The sequence below is a fragment of the Apodemus sylvaticus genome, chromosome 2, assembly GCF_947179515.1.
Source record: "Apodemus sylvaticus chromosome 2, mApoSyl1.1, whole genome shotgun sequence".
NCBI classification, from domain to species: domain Eukaryota; kingdom Metazoa; phylum Chordata; class Mammalia; order Rodentia; family Muridae; genus Apodemus; species Apodemus sylvaticus.
Genome location: NC_067473.1, coordinates 83,152,795 through 83,166,941, shown reverse-complemented (window position 1 = coordinate 83,166,941; position 14,147 = coordinate 83,152,795). Strand labels below are relative to the sequence as shown.

Below are 14,147 nucleotides of genomic sequence, written 5' to 3'. Positions count from 1 at the left end.
TGCAATCCTACCAGCAATGTGGGAGTGCTCCCATTTCTCCACATTATCACCAGCGTCTGTCACTTGAGTTGTTCATCTTAGCTATTCTGATTGGTGTAAGGTAGAATCTCAGGTTCACTTTTATTTTCATTTCCCTGATGACTAAGTACATTGAACATTTCTTCAAGTGCTTCTTTGCCTTTCAAGAGTTCCGTGTAGAATTCTGTTTAGCTCTATTCCTCATATTTTATTGGGATACTTGATGTGTTGGTGTCTAATTTCTTGAGCTTTCTATAAATTTTGGATATAAACCCTTTGTTGTATGAAGGGTTGGTAAAGATCATTTCACAATCTGTAGGCTACCACCATCTTTGTTCTATTGATGGTGCCCTTTAGTTTACAGAAACATTTCAGTTTTATGAGGCCCTATTTATTAAACGTTGATATTAGTGCCTGAGCTGAATTGAGGTTTTGTTCATGACATTTTCTCCTAAACCAATGAGTTCAAGGCTAAAACCCACCTTCTCTTTTATTAGATATAGTGTATCCAGGTTTATGCTGAGGTCTGTTATGTGCTTCGACTTGAGTTTTGTGCAAGGCAATAATTATGGATCTATTTGCATTCTGCAACATGCAGACATCCAGTTGGTCCACCATCATTTACTGAAGATACTTTGCTTTTCCATTGCATCATTTTGGCTTTATTGTCAAAAATCAAGTATCGATGATAGTGTGAGCTTATTTCTGGGTCTTTAATTTGATTCTATTGATTAACCTGTCTGTTTCTATAAAAATACAATTCACTTTTTATTGCTATTTCACTGTAGTACATCTTGAAATCATTGATGGTGATACCTCCAGAAGTTCTTTTATTGTACAGAATAGTTTAGGAATAATCTGAATCTGTAGGACATCCCTGAGACCTGGCATGGGAGAGACTCCCAGGAGTCATTAGCCAAGATGCCCAATCATTGGAACATGCAGCCTGAAAAAGGCTATAACCAGGCAGGGCCTCAGAGGATACCAACCCACCCATAAAATTTCCACCCAAAATTTCCCCCATCTAAATGAAGTGCAGGAACAAAACTGGAGCAGAGACTGTCAGAATGGCCAATAAATAACCGGCCAATAAGAGACCTATACCATGGGCAAAGATTGCTACCTGATACTATTAATAATAACCTATTATGTTTACAGACAGAAACCTAGCATAACTATTCTCTGACAGCTTTTAACCAGCAACAAACAGAAACAGATGCAGATACCTACAGTTAAACATTGGATGGATGTCAGGAACTCTTATGGAAGTGTTGGGAGTAAGGAATGAAGACTGTGAAGAGGATAGAAACCCCACAGGAAGAACAACATTTTCAGCTATCCTGGACCCCTAGGAGCTCTTGGACTCTGAGCCAAGCAAAGAGTATACATGAGCTAGACAGAGGCCCATGGCATATATGTCACAAAGGGCAATCTTGTCCAGCCTCATCTGATGAAGATGCACATAATCTTGCAGATAAATGATGCAACAGAGTGAGGGGATACTCAGGGGATTTCACTCTCTTAGAAGCAAAGTGGAGGATGAAAGAGGGAGGGACTCTGTGAGGTGAGGACTGGGAGAAGGGAAGTATTTGGGATATAAAAAATAAAGTAGATAAATAGAAAAAACTTTCACACAAAAAAGTAATATGATGGAACAAATGAGATTAGTTAAAAAAACATTTATTTTCAATATAAAAATACAGTAATGTAAACAGAGAAACAAAATTCTAACTAATAGATAAAATATATTTTGGTGAAGACTGATCAACTATCACCAAATATGATGACCATCAATAAATATGAAAAACTATTGTGATATAACCTACTTAAAAATACCCTGAGTAAGTGAGGCAACCCAGTCTCAAAAGAAAAAAAGAAAAAAAAATACCCTGAGTTTTCCAGTAGCTCTAATATATTGCCAAGAAAAATACTGAAGACATTTCTATAGAATTGAGGTTCTGAATTTATTAGAACCATAAAAAGTGTTTTTTTAAGTTTAAGTGGGTGATATTGAAATTGAATCTGAAGTATAAAATATTAAAATACAGTCCAACCCCTGATACTCTGTTCCAATTGTAGACAGGAGTCTAGTATAACTGTCATCTGAGAGGCTCCACATAGCAAATAACAGAAACAGAAGTAGATACCACAGCTAAACATACAAATGAGGTTGTTGATTCTAATGGAAGAGACAGGGAAAGGACTGAAGGCTCTGAAGGGAATAGAAACTCCAAAGAAAGACAATGAGAGTCAGCTAACCTGGATCCTTAGTAGCTCTCAGAGAGTGAACCACCAGCCAAAGAGAAATACATGGGTTGGACTGATGTCCTCTAGATCATAGGGCTGCCTTGTCTGGCCTCAGAAGGAACAGATGATCCTAATCCTGGTACCATGGTAGGGAGATACTTGGGGTGTTTCACCCTCTCACTAGAGAAGAGGAGAAGGTATGGGAGGAGGGACTCTGTGGGAGGAAATAGGAGAGGGGACAACCTTTGTGATGTAAATAAATAAAGAAAAAAATTTATTTATTATTTAATTTTTGTTTTTGTTTTTGTTTTTGTTTTTACAATTCTCAGGGAGAACAAGAAGAGGGACATTTGAAATGTAAATAAAGAAAATAGTGAAAAAAAGTACAGTTGCACTAAGACTTCAAGTTTTTCAGCACCTTGTTATTCTCTTACCAAACTGATTTGTACCAAAGGAGTAATTATCGGAGAGGCATACATCCCAAACTTCTGAACACTCAGCATGACTGGGTTGTACATCCATAACAGGACTGAGGTAAATGAGATGATGAAGCTCATTCAGTACATAACCACAAAGAAAGCCACCAGCAGCAAGATGATTTGGGCAGCTCTTTTCTCAGGAGATGCTCTCAGGTGGATGATGCTGTGAAGATGCTTGCATTGCCTCTGATGCCTGAACAAGATAATCACCATGTATGTGCTTGTGTTCAGCATGACTCCTACAAGAAATACATCTTTGGACATTGTCACTGTTAAATATAACAGATGCTGAAGTTCATGGGGAAGTGTGAGCAGGATTTTAAAACCTTCATCTGGTTTGTCTCACATTGGTAAACCCACACTAGTAAACATAGAAGATCTGGTTACTACTGACAGATAAATTAAAAGACCAAATATAAAAGAAAGCATAGATCATGTATTTATTTGTGTTATGTTTAAATTTTGCCAACAAAGAGATACTGTGGCTGATTGTAACAAATGGGAACATACTCAGGAGGCAGGGAATGCAGAGAGAGAGACCTCTCATCACCCTCTTTGTGCAAAAAGTTGTCTTGCATTTGAAGTCAATTTCGACATTCAACTCAAATGTGTCTGCAGGCCAAAAATTCTCTCCAGCAAGGAACATCATTACATGAACAAATGTCAGTTGACAGAAAATCATGTGCATGGACTTAGGTCTCTGACCTAGGATTATTAAAATACAGAAAGGAAGAAGAAACATATTGGCTAGGACTCCAAGCCCAGCTTGAAAATAATTGATATTCTCTAATTAAGATGGAAAGGAAAGCAAGCTCACCTTAAGAGAATAGTGGATACAGACTTCATATATCCGCAAAAACAGAGAACTCATGAAATTTGTAATTTACTAGACAGTATGTTTATATCATCCTACTTTTTTAATACTAATTCTTTTTTTAAATTTAGAATACTTTTATTAGGTATTTGCTTTATTTACATTTCACATGGTATCCCCTTTCTGTGTTACCCCTCAGAAAACCCTCTATCCCTATTCCTCTCCCATGATACCCCACCCCTAAATTCCTGACTTCCATTCCACTATTCTGGGGAAATTGAGCCTTCACAGGACCAATGTCCTTCCCTCTCATTGATGTCTGAAATGGTCATCTTCTGCTACATATATGTAACTAGAGCTAGGGTTCTCTCCATGTGTAGTCTTTGGTTTGTGTTTAGTCCCTGGGAGCTTGGGGGTACTGGGTGGTACATATTATTGTTCCTCCTGCAGGACTACAACCTCTTCACTATTGGGGCGTTTCTCTAGCTACTCCATTGGGCACCCCATGCTCAGTCTATTGGTTCACTTTGAGTCATGTGTATTTTGATCTACCTTCTAATAAGGATCAAAGTATCCACACTTTGGTCTTCCTTCATCTTGAGCTTCATGTGGTCTGTGAGTTGTATCTTGGGTATTCTTAGCTTTTGGGCTACTATCCACTTATCAGTGAATGCATACCATGTGTGTTCTTTTGTGACTGGGTTACCTCATTCAGGATGATATTTTCTAGCTCATGCATTTGCCTAAGAATTTCATGAATTCATTCATGTTCTTTTACTGCTGAGAATAGTTTCAGCTATCCTAGGTTTTTTATTATTCCAGATGAATTTGAGAATTGTTCTTTCTAACTCTGTGAAGAAATGAGTTGGAATTTTGATGGGGATTGCATTGAATCTATAGATTGCTTTTGGCAAGTTGGCCATTTTACTATATTAATCCTGTCAATTCACGAACATGGGCAATATTTCTACCTTCTTCGATTTTTTTCTTCAGAGACTTGAAGTTCTTGACATACTGATCTTTTTTTTTTGATAGTTCCTGATTTTTCCATATTCTTTGTTTACATTCCAAATGCTTTCTCCTTTCCCTGTTCCCACCTACCCATAAGCCCTCTTTCCTCTGCCCATTCCCCAATCACTCCCCTCCCACTTCTCTGTCCTGGTACTCCCCTACAATGCTGTATCAAGCCTTTCCAGGACCAGGGACCTCTCCTTCCTTCTTCTTGGGAATCATTTGATATGTTAATTGTGTCTTGAGTATTCAGAGCTTCTGGGCTATTTAATATCTACTTATCAGTGACAGCATAGCAATCTTTCATTTGCTTGGTTAAAGTCAGCACCAAGATACTTTATATTGTCTGTGACTATTGTGAAGGGTGTCATTTCCCTAATTTCTTTCTCAGTCTCTTTATCCTTTGAGTATAGGAAGGCTACTGATTTGCTTGAGTTAACTTTATATCCAGCCACCTTCCAGTAGTTGTTTATCGGCTATGGGAATTCTCTGGTTGAGTTTTTTTTTTTGGGGGGGGGGTCACTTAAGTATACTATCATATCATCTGCAAATAATGATATTTAGACTTCTTTCTTTCCAATTTGTATCACTTTGACCTCCTTTTGTTGTCTAATTCCTCTAACTAGAACTTCAAGTACTATATTGAATAGATATGGAGAGAGAGGGCAGCCATGTCTAGTCCCTGATTTTAGTGGGATTGCTTCAAGTTTCTCTCCATTTATTTTGATGTTGGCTACTGGATTCAAGTATATTGCTTTTGCTATGTTTAGATATGGGCCTCGAATTCTGGTTCTTTCCAAGACTTTTAACACAAAGAGATGTTTGATTTTGACAAATTGTTTCTCAGTATCTAATGACATTATCATGTTTTTTTTCTTTGAGTTTATTTATATAGTAGATTACATTGATTGATTTCCATATATTGAACCATCCCTGCATTCCTGGGATGAAGCCTACTTGATCATGGTGGATGATGTGTTCTTGGATTCATTTGGAAAGAATTTTATTGAGTATTTTTTGATCTGATATTCATAAGAGATATTGGTCTGAAGTTCTCTTTGTTGGGTCTTTGTGTGGTTTAGGCATCACAGTAATTGTGGCTTCATAAAACGAATTGGGTAGTGTTCCATCTGTTCCTAATTTGTGGAATAGTTTGAAGAGTATTAGTATTAGGTCCTTTTGGAAATCTGATAGAACTGTGCATTGAACCTATCTAGTCCTGGGCTTTTTTTGGTTGGGAGATTATTAGTGAATGCTTCTATTTCTGTAGGAGTTATGAGATTCTTTTCATCATTTATCTGATCTTGATTTAACTTTGGTACCTGGTATCTGTATAGAAGATTGTCCATTTCTATTTGATTTTCCATTTTTGTTGAGTATAGGCTTTTGTAGTAGGATCTGATAATTTTTTTAATTTCCTTAGTATCTGTTGTGCCTCCCCTTTCTTTTCTGATTTTGCTGATTTGGATACTGTCTCTGCCTCCTAGTTAGTTGGGCTAAAGGTTTATCTACCTTGTTGATTTTCTCAAAGAACCATCTCCTGCTTTTATTGATTCTTTGTATAGTTCTTCTTGTTTCTACTTGGTTTACTTCAGCCATGAGTTTGATTATTTCCTGCTGTGTATTCATCTCGTGTGTATTTGCTTCGTTTTGTTCTAGAGACTTCAGCTGTACTGTTAAGCTATTAGTGTATGCTCTTTCCAGTTTATTTTTGTAGGCACTCAGAGCCATGAGTTTTCCTCTTAGCACTGCTTTTATTGTGTGCTATAAGTTTGAGTATGTTGTACATTCATTTTCATTAAATTCTAAAGAGTCTTTAATTTCTTTCTTTATTTTTTCTTTGACCAAGTTATCATTGAATAGAATGTTGTTCAGTTTCCATGTGTATGTGGGCTTTCTGCTGTTTTTGTTGCTATTGAAGACCAGCCTTAGTCCGTGGTGATCAGATAGGGTGCAAGGAATTATTTCAATCTTATCTCTGTTGAGGTCTGTTTTGTAACCGAGTATATGATCTGTTTTGGAGAAGGTGCCATGAGGTCCTGAGAAGAAGGCATATTCTTCTGTTTTAGGATAAAATGTTCTATGTCTGTTAAATTCATTTGGTTCATAACTTCTGTTAGTTTCAGTATTTCTCTGTTTAGTTAGTGTTTCCCTGATCTTTCCATTGATGAGAGTGAGGTGTTGAAGTCTCTCACTATTATTTTGTGGGGTGCAATGTGTGTTTTGAACTTTAGTAAAGTTTCATTTATGACTGTGGGTGCCCGTGCATTTGGAGCATATATGTTGAGAACTGAGAGTTCATATTGGTAGATTTTTCTATTGATAAGTATGAAGTGTCCTTGTTTATCTTTTTTAATATTTTAGGCTGAAAGTCAATTTTATTTGATATTATAATGGCTACACCAGATTGTTTCACTGGACCATTTGCTTGGAAAATTGTTTTCATGTCATTTACTCTGAGGTCATGTCTATCTTTGTGCCTGAATACCACAAAATTTTGGGTTCTGCTTATGTATTCAGGCTGTCAGTCTATGTCTTTTTATTAGAGAATTAAGTTCATTGATATTAAAAGATATTAAGATGAAATGATTACTGCTTCCTGTTTTTCTTCTTATTAGAGGTAGAATTATTTTTGTGTAGCTCTCTTTTTTGTTTGTTAAAAGAAGATTAATTTCCTGCTTTTTCTCTATAATAATTCCTTATTAACTTGTCTGGAGGACCCTGCTATACCTCTCCTGGGCATATACCCAGAGGATTCCCCAGCATGCAATAAGGACACATGCTCCACTATGTTCATAGCAGCCTTATTTATAATAGCCAGAAGCTGGAAAGAACCCAGATATCCGTCAATGGAGGAATGGATACAGAAAAATGTGGTATATATATATACAACAGAGTACTATTCAGCAATTAAAAACAATTAATTCATGATTTTTTTAGGCAAATTGATGGAACTGGAAAATATCATCCTAAGCAAGGTAACGCAATCACAAAAGAATACACATGGAATGCAGTCATTGATAAGTGAATATTAATTAACCCTCAAGCTCTGAATACTGAAGATACAATTAGCATATCAAATGATTCTCATGAAGAAGGAAGAAGAGGGCCCTAATCCTGGAAAGGCTTGATCCAGCATATTAGGAGAGTATCAGGACAGAGAAAAGGGAGGGTGAAAGACAGGAGAATGGATGGAGAGAAGAGGACTTATGGAACATATGGGTGTCTGGCTGGGAAAGGGGAAGGCTACTAGAATGTAAGCAAAGAATATAAAAAATAAATTAAAAAATTAAAAATAAATAAATAAATAACTAAAAGCAATGAGCCAAACGAAACATAAAAAAACAAAACAAAACAAAAAAAACTTGTCTCTTTAACTCTTGGTGTTCCAGAATGTACATCATAGCCTACATTATATGTGCCATCCATGTATCACTTGTATATATAGGTTATTACAAATAATAAATGCATGCACATTCGTATCTATCTATACAAAATTTTGTCTGATGCATCTGATTCTAATGCATTAGATATCCAATCCTATTGATATTAATGTCCTCCTTTTATACCTTATATCTAAAACAGAAAGAACACAGAATATTAATCACATTTGTACAACCAAACAAAAATTCTTTGATGTGGGAAAAAATCATAAAAGATATTCAAAAAACTCAGGTGATTCTACATTATAGTTCATAATTCCAGTAATTCCACTCTTTTTTAATTATCCAGGTTTTGAGTCATAATTCTACTGGAATCACTATTGAAATTCATGATAATCTCCCCATTTTAATCACCAAATATCTGTCTCAATCCGTTTAATGCTTATTTTTCCATGAAATCATACATTCCAAGAACTGAAGACATAGATACAGTGAGGGGCCAGTAGTTTACTATCTATACACTATTAATTACATTCCTCTTATTGTTATAAATGGCTGTCAGTGGATTTTTTTCAATTCCCATCTCATTTAAACAGTTTGTGAACTTCAATTCAATATTAAAGAACTAACACTCAGCAATTAATACATACACCACTTCTGTTTCCTTTTGATGGGGGAGGGATGTAAATCATTATCAGTGTGATTTTTCTCATTGCCTTTTCAACCATCCACATTGTTATTTGCCTAAAAACCCACATTCCTGTATTTGTGTCCTTCCCTTTTATCTATAAACCCACATTTTTCCATTTCACTCTCTGATAAATTATGTACTACTCCTCTCCTTTATCTTCCTCCATCTCTGTGTTTACCTCACTTTCCCCCAATAGGGAACTCTATTTTCCCATTTTTCTAATGATACCACTCCTAATCTTCTATATTCCTCTCTTTTGATCCCCACCCCTTTTCCTATTCTGGCCATGGTCTAGTTTTGCTCTCCTGGTTTCTGTAGTTACCAAAGGCTACATATTCCCTTCTAAAGATGTGGAACCTGGGTTCTCCAACAAGAGAGAAAATGTGACATTAAGGAAAGCATTATTTTATACATTATGACAAACATAAACTTGCTGAAGATGACCATATTGCTGTTGGCAATGTCTGTTTAAAAAAGAATCCTTCCCATGTACTGGAAAAGAAGATCCCAAGTGTTACCACACATGTATGCCAGCACCCACACTTTCTTTACAGTTTCACTCAAGAGTCTTAACTTTTGTATTTATGTACACTTCTTTGTCTGGTTACCATGATCAATTTATTACTGAATTAATTTAATATAGTTCTTAAAAATCAACTTTGTGATAAAGAAATAGAAAATGACTATACTGACTCCGATTCCTGTGGAAAAAAAGGTGCTCAGTTATATTTTTAAGTTTACTTGAGTATTTCACACACACACACACACACACACACACACACACACACACACATATATATATATATATATATATATATATATATATATATATATATATATATATGAATGCATTTTTGTATTATAAAAATAATGCAGAACTTAGTTGAAGAAACATCCAATAATATCCTCATGAATATGACATTATAAATCACACATTCTGTTTTTATATTTTTTGTTTCTAATTTTTTAATCAAGTAAAGGAATGTGTTCATCCTTATTCTGAAATCTTACTCTATTTCTTTTATGAACATACATTTACAGTACCTGAAAAGTTATGTTCTGTATTTTGTCAAAATCTTTAGTATTAAGGATGGAGAGATAGATTATTGGTTAAAAACACTTTTGACTCTTTCAAATGACCTGTGCTAAATTCTCAACATTGACATGGTGGCTCATGACCATCCGTAACTCTGGTTCTGGGGAATCCAGTTCCCTCTCTTTCAAGACATACCTGTAAAACACAGACATTCATGCAAGCAAAATGCTCACATATGTAATATGAAATAATAAATCTTAAATTAATAAAAAATAATAAATTAATAAAAGATAATATGTAATTCAAGACTAATCTCTAGATTGAAAGAACAGTAGCCTTATTCCTATTTTAAAATTGCAAATGCACAAACTATACACGTATGATAAATTTTTATTATGTCTGTCATTTATTAATATAGAACATGTAATATAAGTAATATAAAGATATGATAATATAAGAGAAAATATACTAATCAAAAGTTCTTCTTTCTTATCTCAAATGTACCTGTTTCATTCTCTCTACTTTATAATCATTGCTTTGTAAATGCTCATTGGATATAGAATATGACACATCTATTTAATCAAGTGTCATCTTTCCCTGGGGTTCACTGGAGCTGAGACTGGAACAGAAAAGACAATAGCCTCCATGGATCTAGAGCTGTTAACATAGGCATACACTGAGAAAAGACCTTTGTTTTACTTGAAAAGCAATTATAGGGTGTAGCCTTTCACATTTGTTAAAATTGTAATATTTAGTTGTAAGTATGAAAACCCAAAGTGTGTCCATAAACATTCATAAGAATGAGAGTCATTGCTATTAAATTGACCAAGACCAAAAATGTAAGCAGTGTGCAGACGGCTTAAAAAGAGCTGAAACAAAAGTTACCAAAAGTTACTTTCTACATTACTTCATATTTTTCCAAGAAAACTCACTTTACCCATTTATTATCACAGTATTTAATTTTAGACCACTCTTGTTTTAAGAATTTATGGTGATCTTTGCCTTCTGATTTGTGAAGATTTAGTAATCTAAGGAATATAAATATAAGAGATAACAAAATTATTTTCATTTTGCATTTTAACATATTTAGGAGTAATGAGGTAAAAACAGTCTGAATACTCAAAGAGAACATAGCGTGTGTATGTGAGTTTCAGGTAGCAAGATAAATTGTGTAGGCTGATGTATTGCCCAATCTCAGCAACAAGAATAAGTCATTATGAATCCCAGGAGATGAAGACATCAATCACACAAACTGTTACAATAGAACCTTTATAAATAGTCAATGAAAGCAGGAATAAATAATGATCACTTATTAATAAGGTATTAATTCATTGTTATTACCTGTTACTCTTAAAGTAACTTATGTGTATGAATTGTTCTCTGGAAATTGAGTTTATCAGAGGTATATCTGGAAGTACACAGACACTGAGTGCATGTGTTAGTAAGCAATTGTTCTCTGTTGGCAGAAATTTTAAACAATTTTATACTATTTAAAAATTAAAAACATTTTTCTCACTACAAATAGAAAGCTTACTCAATTTTATATCGGTATCAATGTTACCAGGTTCAATTTAGAACATTTCAAATATCAAAACTGAATTTATTTTAATTGAAACACTCAAATACCTACTGAAAACTTTCCTAAGAATTCCTAAGTATATACAAACTTAACAGGATAGAATATAACTGATGAAGATTAAATTAGTTAATAATTGTTGAATACTCCTAGAATCAGTTTCATATAATTAAATTTACATAGACAGTTAATTTGAAGAAAGTAGTAAAATTAGAAAATAAAAAGTAAAGTTTAAATGAATGTTAACATTATAAATATAGTTCTGCAAACCAATAAATTTCTTGTCTGTTTTTCACCCTTAAAGGTACTTCTGTTCTGTTATTGTTGATGTTGTTGTTTGTTGTTTCATTTTTTGTTTTTTTGTTTATTAGATATATTCTTTACTTACATTTCAAATTTCCCTCTTCCTGGTCCCCCCACCGAAAATCCCATAAGCTATCTCCCCTCCCTTTCTTCCGCAATGAACCCTCTCATACTTCCCTGTCCTGGTATTCACCTACACTGCAGTATCAAGCCTTTCCAGGACCAATGGTCTCTCCTCGCTTTGATGTCCAACAAGGCCATCCTCTGCTGCCTATACATCTGGAGCCATGGGTAACACTGTGTGTATTTTCTGGCTGTTGGTTTTGTCCCTGGGAGCACTCGTAGTACTGGATGGCTCATATCATTGTTCCTCCTATTGTGATGCAATGCCCTTCACCTCCTTGGGTCCTTTCTCTAACTCCTCCATTGGGGACCCTGTGCTCAGTTTAGTGGCTGGCTGAGAGTGTCTCTCTCTGTATTTCTCATGCACTAGCAGAGGCTCCCAGGTGACAGCTATATCCAACGCTGGTCAGCAAGCACTTGTAAGAACTGATAATAGTGTCTGGATTTTGTAACTGTATATGGAATGGATACCTAGGTGGGGTAGTCTCTGGATGGTCTTTCCTTCAGTCTCTACTCCACACTTTGTCTCTGAAACTCCTTCTGTGGGTATTTCGTTCCCCCTTCTAAGAAACACCAGAGTATCTATACTTTGTTCTTCCTTCTCAGGCATCATTTGATATGTGATTGTATCTTGGGTATTCCAAGCCTCTGGGCTAATATCTGCTTATCAGTAAGGGCATACTGTGTATGTTCTTTTGTGATTGGGCTACCTCAGTTAGGATGACATTTTTGATTTCCACCTATTTGCCTAATAAATTAATGAATTAATTGTTTTAATAGCTGATTAAATATTTCCATTCTGTAAATATACCACATTTTCTGTATCCATTTCTCCATTGAGGTACATCTGGGTTCTTTCCAAATTCTGAAAATTATAATTATGGAAAAATTATAAATAGGACTGCTATGACCATACTGGAGTATGTGTCATTATTACATACTGGAAAATCCTCTGGATATATGTCCAGGAGTGGTATAACAGGGTCCTCCAGTAGTATTATGCCCAGTTTTCTGAGGAACCAATAAACTGATTTCCATAGTAGTAGTTCCAGCTTGCAATCCCACCAGCAGTGTAGGAGTGTTCCTTTTCTCCACATCCTCCACAGGATGTCTCCTGAGTTTTTGATCTTAGCCATTCTGACTTGTGTGAGGTGAAATATCAGGGTTGTTTTGATTTGCATATCCCTGATGACTAAGGATGCTGAACATTTCATAAGGTGCTTTTCAGCCATTTGATATTCCTCAGGTGAAAATTCTTTGCTTAGCTCTGAACCCCAATTTTTAATAGAATTATTTGGTTCTCTGGAGTCTAACTTCTTGAATTCTTTGTGTATCTTAGATATTAGCCCTCTGTCAGATATAGGGTTGGCAAAGTCCTTTTCCCATTTGTTGGTTGCTATTTTGTCCTATTGACAGTGTCCTTTGCCTTATAGAAATTTGCAATTTTATGAGGTCCCATTCTTTATCTCAGAGCATAAGCTATTGGTGTTCTGTTCAGGAAATTTTGCCCTGTGCACATGGACTCTTCCCCAGTTTCTTTTCTATTAGTTTCAACCTAAAGAGAGAGAACCCATGAACAAGCAAGACACCTACAAACTCTAAACAGACGGGACTACAACAGAAATTCCTCCCATCATATAATAATCAAAACACCAATGTACTAAACAAAGAAAGAATATTCAAAGCAGCAAGAGACAAAGGGCCAAGTAACATGTAAAGGAAGACCTATCAGAATTATGCCAGACTTCTCACCAGAGATCATGAATGCTAGAAGAACCTAGGCAAATTTGATACAGACCCCAAGAGAACACAAATGCCAGCCCAGCCTACTATACCCAGGAAAACTTTCAATCACCATAGATTGAGAAACCAAGATATTCTATGATTAAACCAAATTTACACAAAATTTTTCCACAAAGAATAATAGATGGAAAACTCCAATATAAGAAGGGCAAGTATACCCTAGAAAAATCAATATAGTAATCTTTTTTCACTAAACCCAAAAGAAGATAACCACACAAACAAAAGAATAATATAAAAAATAACAGGAATCAACAATCACTATTGCTTAATATCTCTAAATATCAATGAACTCAATTCTGCAATAAAAAGACATAGACTAACAGAATGGATACTTAAACCGGAACAAGCATTTTGCTGCATACAGGAAATGCAACTCAGTGTCAAAGACAAACACTACCTCAGAGTAAAAGATTAGAAAACAATTTTCTAAGCAAATGGTTGCAGAAAAAAAGCTGGAGTAGCCATACTAATATACAGTAAAATAGATATTTAACCAAAAGTCATCAGAAAAGACATGGAAGGACACTTCATACTCATCAAAGGAAAAGTATACCAAGAACAACTCTCAATTCTGAACATCTATGCTCCAAATGTGTGGGCACCCACATTTGTAAAAGAAACTTTACTAAAGCTTAAAACATACACTGTATCTCTCACAATAAT

The 14,147-nt window shown here is 35.2% G+C and overlaps 1 pseudogene; it reads right to left on the bottom strand.

Annotated features, from left to right (window-relative positions):
* Positions 1 to 2,687: 2,687 nt before the first annotated feature.
* LOC127677935 (vomeronasal type-1 receptor 90-like) lies at positions 2,688 to 10,811 on the bottom strand (annotated as a pseudogene).
* Positions 10,812 to 14,147: the final 3,336 nt, after the last annotated feature.